This window comes from Rattus norvegicus, chromosome 10 (assembly GCF_021556685.1).
Source record: "Rattus norvegicus strain SHRSP/BbbUtx chromosome 10, alternate assembly SHRSP_T2T, whole genome shotgun sequence".
Classification (NCBI taxonomy): domain Eukaryota; kingdom Metazoa; phylum Chordata; class Mammalia; order Rodentia; family Muridae; genus Rattus; species Rattus norvegicus.
In genome coordinates this window covers 22,122,405-22,131,022 of record NC_141543.1, presented here as the reverse complement: position 1 = coordinate 22,131,022, position 8,618 = coordinate 22,122,405, and the positions used below count along the sequence as shown (strand labels likewise).

The following is an 8,618-nucleotide window of genomic DNA, read 5'->3' as shown; positions in this document are numbered from 1 at the left end:
ATCGCTTCTGTCTCATCGTGTCTGAGTGGTCAGGGGGAGCATTCGAGGTTCAGTGGTCAACCTGGCTTCTCCTGGGGCATTCGATCTTTTGGCTGCCTGCAGAGCTACGGTATCTTGGGACACTGGAAGGTGGGTGACATTCAGATCGTCCCTCTGTGGCTGTGGTCACTGTTTCAGACCTTCATGTAGGCTTCCGATTTCATCAGGGGTGGGAGCTTCCTTCTCTTTCTGTGTCACCTTTGCCTTGGCACCCCATTCTACAGCTGTGTGAGCTTAGGCTCTGATCTGGCTGAGGATTATGTGACCATGGAGTCACTGGACTGGGGTTCAAAACCTGGCAGTCAAGATCCAGAGCCCACGGTTTTAGCGCAGGCTCTGCTCTGCCACCTTCCAGGAGAAGAGCCATGGAAACAATGGTGTTGAAACATTGGATATTTCCATTGTATGTACACAAGGGGAAACTGAAAATCAAAACAAAAGAATTCTGTACACTTTGAGCCATACAATCTCAGCCAGCCCTCTAGAGTTTTTGTTTAGTGTGTGTGTGTGTGTCTGCATGTGTGTATCTGTGTCTGTGTCTATGTCTGTGCGTGTGTGTATCTGTTTCTGTCTGTGCATGTGTGTGTGTGTATGTGCATATGTGTGTGTGTCTGCATGTGTGTATCTGTGTCTATGTCTATGCGTGTGTGTATCTGTGTCTGTGCACGTGTGTGTGTGCATATGTGTGTGTGTGTGTGTGTGTGTGTGTGTTTTCATTTCAGTGTGAATGTAAGTTGTATCCTTGTTCCTTACTTAACGTACAGGGTCCCAACATCATTACATAGCTTTCACAGTCACTATGTAAATATTGATATAACACAAGTTCTGGGGAAACATTTAGACAAGAATTTCCTCAGAAGTCGATCAGTAAGACCTGTCAAGTCAAGGCAAGGGTGCAGATGAAGGTGCCTCTGGGACTCTGGATTCAGGTGATGACGGCCAAGGCCACTCCCTGTCACAGCATGTAATGGCACTGAGTGAGGAGGTGGCAGTTAGGAATCTAGAGCAACATCAGGGGACTAAAAATAGCACAGTAAAGAGGCCGTGTGTTGTGAAAACTTAGTGAGGAGAAGCAGAGATTCAATATGAGTCAGTACTATGCAGTACTGAGTACATGTTGGTACTGTGCAGTACTGAGTACATGTTGGTACTGTGCAGTACTGATGTTGAGGCTTAGTACATGTTAATACCATATGCTCCTAAAATATGTGGTGTCGGTTTGGGATACATTGGGCTGCGAGTCTCAGCAAGCTGAGTTTATGGAGGATCAGTCAAACAATGAGGACTTCTAACTGCCTCATGGCACAGGAATGTGGAGGTAAGTGATCTAAGGCTAGCCAGAGTTCAATGGCATTGCCAACCAACATGTACCAGCGCTAAGGCGTTGGCCGCAGTTCTTGCTTCTAAGTACAATGACTTCAAGGACGGACTCCATGTATTCAGTGTTACTGCTCCTTCCTTATAAAAATCAGTTGCAGGGGCCGTGTGATGGCCCAGTTGGTAATGCGCTGGCTGCACAAGCGTGAGGACCAGAGTTTGCATCCTTAACAGCTCAGTTGAAAGTGGGTGAGGGGAATGTGGTGCCCACTCTTATGTCAAGTTGACACAGAAACGAGCTATCTGAAGGGAGGGAACCTCGGCTGAGAAAATGTCTTCCTAGTATCCAGCTGTAGGTACTTACTTAATCAGTGATTGATGGGAAGGACCAGCCCATGGTGGGTGGGGCCATCCCTGGTTTCTATAAGAAAGCAGGCCGAGAGACTGGAGAGGTAGCTCAGGGGTTAAGAAAGCAGGTTGAGCAAGCCAAGGGAGCAGGCCAGTAAGCAGCGCCCCCAGCATGGCCTCTGCATCAGTTCCTGCCTCCAGGTTCCTGGCCTGTTTGAGTTCCTGCCCTGACTTCCTTCGAATAGAATTGAGGGCCAAATAAACCTCTTTCCCCTCACCTTGGTTTTTGGCCGTGATGTTTCATTGCAACAGTAGAAACCCTAACTAAGGCAGGGGAAGGTACTGAGACACTGAGCCAGGAGGATCCTTGAAGCTCGGTGGCTCGTCAGCCTAGGGGAATAGATGAGCGTCAGCGAGAGACCCTGTCTCAGAAGGAAAGATGGTGATGGGATAGGTCTGATGGTGACCGCTGGCTGCATGTGTGCATGCACACACATACCCTCACACCAACATGCTCACCAACATGCTCACCCACCACTAACAAGAACATACCCCACCCCCACCCCCAGCAGCTTAAAGTCAGCTTTTGTTCCGTCTGATGAATAGGTTAAGTCTGTCTGTTTCCCCATCGGCTTCTCAGAAGGTTGAAGGCATCCCACTGTGCAGGTGCTGCAGGCTTTCTCTGTGTGTGTCTGGAGATACTCCTGACACCACTCTGTCTCCGTCACTCTGTGGGAACATGCACAGTGGTACTGACAAGGGCTGTATGTCCCATGCACAGTGGTACTGACAAGGGCTGTATGTCCCAGGCCTGTGAGGGGCGGGCCTTCTTCACAGAAGATGCAACAAGAAGGTCTGTGCCTTTACATCATTCGTCAGTCTGGGTATCTAGTGTGTGATTATTTGATTTCTGCTGGTCTCTCTTCCTAACCTGTAAGTTTACAAAGTTAGAAACTGAATCACTTTTGTCCATTATTCACCCCAGAACCCTGCCTACTGGGGTCCAGATGTACCTCATGAGTAAATCATGGTCATCCACAGTAGAAGTATCTGTGAGAGGCCACCATTGAACCCATTTCCCCAGTCAGCGGCCTGTTCTTCCGTGTCTCCCTGACCAGTGAGGACATCTGATTGTGCTCACAGGGACTGCAGGTCTAGCGGCTACTGGCACAGATGCTGTGGGTGCAGAAACTGCCGGTGATTGCTAAATATCCCCCAGTTTCCCCGGCAGCCGTGGTGAGCAGGTACTAGCCATAGGACACACTCCCACCTTTAGCTACCTCAGGGCTTCTCTGGTGATGCCAGCAGCTGGGTCTTCTGCGAGGTGGATTCTGAAGAAAATCCAGTGAGGACGGTTCCAATAGCATTTACATCCTATTTGGGACGCAAGTCACCCACAGATGCTTTAAGCACCGTCGTGAGTGTCTAAGGGCAGGCACATACTGTACCATTTCTCTTAGAGACTTGGCATTTATGGCTTTTGTTACTCTTGGGGGAGGGGGTCCTGAGCCAACCCTGTGTTTGCTGAGGAAGGAGCGTTGTGTATGCTGTGGCCAGTTAGATCAGCACCATTTGTTGAAGATGCTTTTCTTTTTTCCACCATATGGTTTTGGCTTCTTTGTCAAAGATCAAGTGTTCATAAGTGTGTAGGTTTCTTTCAGGGTCTTCGATTCTATCCCACTGATTGGCCTGTCTGTCTCTGTATCAATGCCATGTGGGTTTTTTTAATCACTATTGCCCTGCAGTACTGCTTGAGGTCAGGGTTCTTTTATTGCTGAGAATTCTTTTCACTATCCTGAATTTTTTTTGTTTTTCTATGTGAAGTTGAGAATTGTCCTTTCCGTGACTGTGAAGAATTGTGCTGTAATTCTGATGGGGATTGCATTGAATCTGTAGATTGCTTTTGGTAAGACAGCCATTTTCACCACGTTAATCCTGTGGATCTAAGATCATGGGAGATCCTTCCACCTTCTGAGGTCTCCCTCGATTTCTTTCTTCAGGGACTTGAAGTTCTTGTCATACAGGTCTTTCACTTGCTTGGTGAGGGTCACACCAAAGTATTTTATCTTATTTGTGGTTATTGTGAAGAGTGTTGTTTCCCTAATTTCTTTCTCAGACCATTTATCATTTGTATAAAGGAGGGCTACTGATTTGTTAGGGTTAATTTTATATCCAGTCACTTTGCTGAAGTTGTTTATCAGCTGTAGGAGTTCTCTGGCAGAATTTTTGGGGTCACATATATGCTATCATATCATCCGCAAATAGTGATACCTTGACTTCTTCCTTTCCAATTTGTATCCCCTCGATCTTTTGTAGTCTAGTTGCTCTGGCTAGAATTTACAGTACTATGTTGAGTAAATAGGGTGAGAGTAGGTAGCCTTGTCTTATCCCTATTTTTCATGGGCTTGCTTCAAATTTCTCTTCATTTAATTTGTTGTTGGCTGTTGGTTTGCTGTATATTGCTTTTCTTATGTTTAGGTATGTGACTCGACTTCCTGATCTTTCCAAGACCTTTAACGTGAAGGGGTGTTGGATTTTGTCAAAGGATTTTTTAGCATCTAATGAGATGATCATATGCCTTTTTTATTGAACTTGTTTATATAGTGTATCACACAGATAGATATTTGTATATTGAACCACCTGGGTAAAGCCTACTTGATCATGGTAAGTGATGGTTTTGATGTGTTCTTGGACTTGGTTTACAAGAATTTTTATTGAATATTTCTGCATCAATATTCATAAGAGAAGTTTGTCTGAAGTTCTCTTTCTTTGTTGGGTCTTTGTATGGTTTAGGTGCCAGCCTTACTGTAGCTTCATAGAACAAATTAGATAGTGTTCCTTCTGTTTCTATTTTGTGGAATAGTTTGAGGAGTATTGGTATTAGGTCTTCTTTGAAGGTCTGGTAGAATTCTGCACTAAAAATATCTGGCCCTGGGCTCTTTTTCTTGGGTTGGGAGGCTTTTAATGACTGATTCTATTTCTTTAGGGGTTATGGGACTGTCTAGCTAGTTTACTTGATTTTGGTTTAACTTTGATACATGGTATCTGTGTAGAAAATCACCAAGGACCTCAACATAAAATCAGATTCACAGGATCTAATAGAAGAGAAAGTGGGAAACAGCCTTAGATGCATTGGCACAGGGGAAATTTTTCTGAACAGATCACCAGTGGCTCAGGTTTAAGATCAACAATTGATAAATGGGACCTCATGAAACTGAAAAGCTTCTATAAGTCAGAGGACACTGTCAATAAAACGAAACAGCAAATCAAAAACTCAAGTGATAGCAGATGCTGGTGAGGACGTGGAGAAAGAAGAACACTCCTCCATTGCTGGTGTGATTACAAACTGGTACAACCGCTCTGGAAATCAATCTGCAGTTCTTGGAAAATTGGAAATAGTTATACCTGAAGACCCAGCTATACCACTCCTGGGCATACACCCAGAAGATGCTCCAACATATAACAAGGACACGTGCTCCACCATGTTCTTAGCAGCCTTATTAATAATAGCCAGATGCTGGAAAGAACCGAGACACCCTTCAACAGAGGAATGGATGCAGAAAATGTATTCCATTTACACAATGGAATACTACTCAGCTGTTAAAAAACAAGGACATCATGATTTTTGCAGGTGCTTTAGTCACAGTTCTCTAGAGTCACAGAACTTATGGGTAATCTCTATATAGTAAGGGAATTTATTACGATGACTTTCAATCTGTAGTCCAACTCCCCAACAATGGTCAGCAGCAGCAGTGAATGGAAATCCAAGGATGTATCAGTGGCTCAGTCCCACGAGGCAAGCAGGCAGAGAAGAGGGAATCTTCCTTCTTCCAATGTCCTTATGTAGGTCTCCAGCAGAAGGTGTGTAACACTAGGTCTGGATCTGGGACTTGATTTGTCAACTTGTATCTCTCAGCCTCAAGATCTGGGTCCAATTCTGGATTATAGAACATTCCAGATATAGTCAAGTTGACAACCAGGAATAGCCACTACAGCAGGCAAATGGATGGAACTAGAAAATATCCTGAGTGAGGTAACCCAGACCCAAAAGGACATGCATGGGATGTACTCACTGATAAGTGGGTATTAGCTAAAAAGAATACCCAGGATACAATCCACAGACCCTAAGAAGTTAAACAAGAAAGAAGGCTCCAATGAGGGTGCTTCAGTCCCACTTAAAAGGGTCACAAAATAATCATGGGAGGGGAGGAGAGAGGGAACAGGGTGGGAGAGGGGGGAGGGGGCAAGGGGGGCAGGATCAGGTATAGAGAGAGAAAGGAGAGATGCCCAGAGGGCCAGAAAAATGAATGGAAATATATAGCTGTGGGTGGGGGTTGGGGGAACTAGAAAGTCCCTGAGACCTGGGATATGAGAGCCACCTAGGATTCAATGTGGGTGACCTTAGCAGAAATGCCAAACAGTGGGTAGTGGATCCTCAACAGCCCATCTCCAGTTGACAGACAGGATCCAATTCTGGATTATAGATCATTAATAGATGGAGAGATACGGTCACAAACCCACCTTCAAAATCTTTGACCCATAATCGTTCCTGTCTAAAAGAAATGCAGGGACAAAAGTGGGGCAGAAACTGAAGGATAGGCCAACCAGTGACCAGCCCAAATTGGGATCTGTCTTATGGGTGGGCACCAAACACTGACACTATTACTGATGCCATGTTGTGCTTGCAGACAGGAGCCTATCATGGCTGTCCTCTGAGAGGCTCTACCAGCAGCTGACTGAGACAGATGCAGAAGCTTACAGTCAACCATTGGACTGAGGCTGGGGACCCCTATGGAAGAGTTAGGGGAAGGACTGAAGGAGCTGAAGGAATTGCAATCCCATAGGAAGACCAACAGTGTTAACTCACTTGGACCCCTGGGAGCTCCCAGAGACTAAGCCATCAACCAAAGAGCATACTTGGGCTGGCTGAGGCCCCCAGAACATATGTAGCAGAGGACTGCCTTGTCTGGCTTCAATGTGAGAGGATGCATCTAATCCTGTGGAGACTTGATGCTCCAGAAAAGGGGGATGCCTGGGAGAGGGTGGGGGAGCACCATCTCAGAGGTAAAGGGGAGGGGGTAAAGAACTCTGGGAGAGGGGACCAGGAGGGGGGGCAACATTTGGGATGTAAATAAGTAAAATAATTAAAATAAAACTGAAACTCAAAATAAAAACAAGTTTCAAAATCTCCCCAAACAGCACCACCAGCTGGGGACCAAGTGTTCAAAACCTGAGTCTGTGGAGGGGACAGTTCCCAAGCCACCAAATCCACACTGCTCTACTCACTCCTTCTCACAGCCGCAGAGTGCACCAGAGCTGGGGAAAGCCCTCGTACACAACCACCCTCCTTTTGATAGACAGGCTGTGCACTTCAGTCACCCCCTGAGCTCCTCAAACACCTGAGCGTCAACCTAAGCAAGCCAAGGTTGGGGAAGAATCCAAGCACAGCCAAAGTCCAAGACCCAGCAGCAGACAGAGGCATGGCCTTCACAGATGGTCCTGTATTTGCTACTTGGTTAACACCTCTGGTGACTCACCCTTCGGCACTCAGCTGACAGCCCCTTTTGGGAGCCCTTGAAGCACCTGCTCTTAGCATGGTTGTGGTTTCCACCCTGGCCGGTGTGATCTTTGAATCATGTCTATTTCCCTCACAAGACACGTTAGTCCTGGTTTCCGCTGAATCTCCAGTACTACTGTGCCCAAGCACTACAATGTCATCTTGCTTGGTCAGAGGAGGCAGGAGAACTGTCTGTTCTATAAGGGGATCTTTGTGATAGAAACCATCAGATGAATGCACGACGGAACAAACACTCACACACACACACACAGGTAAAACCACTCCCCCATGCCATGGGAACAGCACCACATCCCACACCAGAGCACGTGACTTCCTATAGGTCAAAGGATTTGCGAGATCCTGTCCACTGAACATTTACCTCTTTCCTGCCTATCACCTACCTGTCCTTGGCCTTTTGCTACCTTTGACGGCTTAGAATTTGCAGTAGCAATCAGCTATTCTGTCTGTGGCATCGAATGAAGCAGTTACCCCTGAGCTTACGGACTCAAAGGACGGATGACCCAAGGTCAATCTCCAGGGTCCATGTGGTAGGAGAGAACCAGTTTGAGCAAGTTGTCTTCTGATCTCCATGCATATGTTCTGGCCTATATCTCATGGAAAATGGGCTCCTTCCCACCAAATAGTGTCTGGGATAGCCCACGGTTGCCCTTTGGGCTCTAGCCTGAGTCACGTATCCATCACTGAACTACTCACTGTGGTCAGGGGAATGGAAGGTCCTCTGTGACCAGGCCAGGACCACAAATCTATGCCTAGAGCCAGAGAGCAAAGAGGCTTCCTGAAACACAGGGTCTGACAGTGAGGTGGGGTGGGCCGCTCTCTAGAGGAAAGCCCAGGGCTGTCACCAGAGGGATGAAGGGAGGGTTAGAAAGTTGGCATATGAAGAGAAGCCGCAGTTGGTGCCCAGGATTCTGAATTCTTTATTTTCCCAGTCTCCCACTTTACACAGTGTTGTGGGGTCACTGCCCAAGTAGCCACCCCTTCCCTTCACACTGGCCACACCTTGGTTTGAGGCCATAAAGGAACTGTGGTCTGAATGCTGGCTGTGGTTCTTGTAGAGTAACAGCTCCATTTCAGATTTTGTTGCACACAGAATAATTACAGACATTTTTTTTTTCTTGCTCACAGGGCTGGGTTGACTGATTGTTGCTAGGGTTTGGCTGTCCTTGGCTTCAAATCTCTTTGGACCAGACTCTATCTGGGGTTTGCTTTCGTCATAGTGGATCCCAGCAGTCCACGGGGTCAGCCCACCTAAGGCACGCTCCAGTCTTTGAAGAGCATCTGCTCTTGCTGTCACATCTACTGGGTCCTGAGGTCAAGCCCAGGGTTGGTGTATCTG

General features: G+C 46.7%; 1 long non-coding RNA gene across 1 annotated transcript; it reads left to right on the top strand.

Moving 5' to 3' along the window:
- Positions 1 to 1,069: 1,069 nt before the first annotated feature.
- LOC148002800 (uncharacterized) lies at positions 1,070 to 6,881 on the top strand. The gene is made up of 2 exons (XR_015631504.1): positions 1,070 to 1,357; positions 6,393 to 6,881. It is a non-coding gene; the product is annotated as an uncharacterized LOC148002800 (long non-coding RNA).
- The last annotated feature ends 1,737 nt before the right edge of the window (positions 6,882 to 8,618 follow it).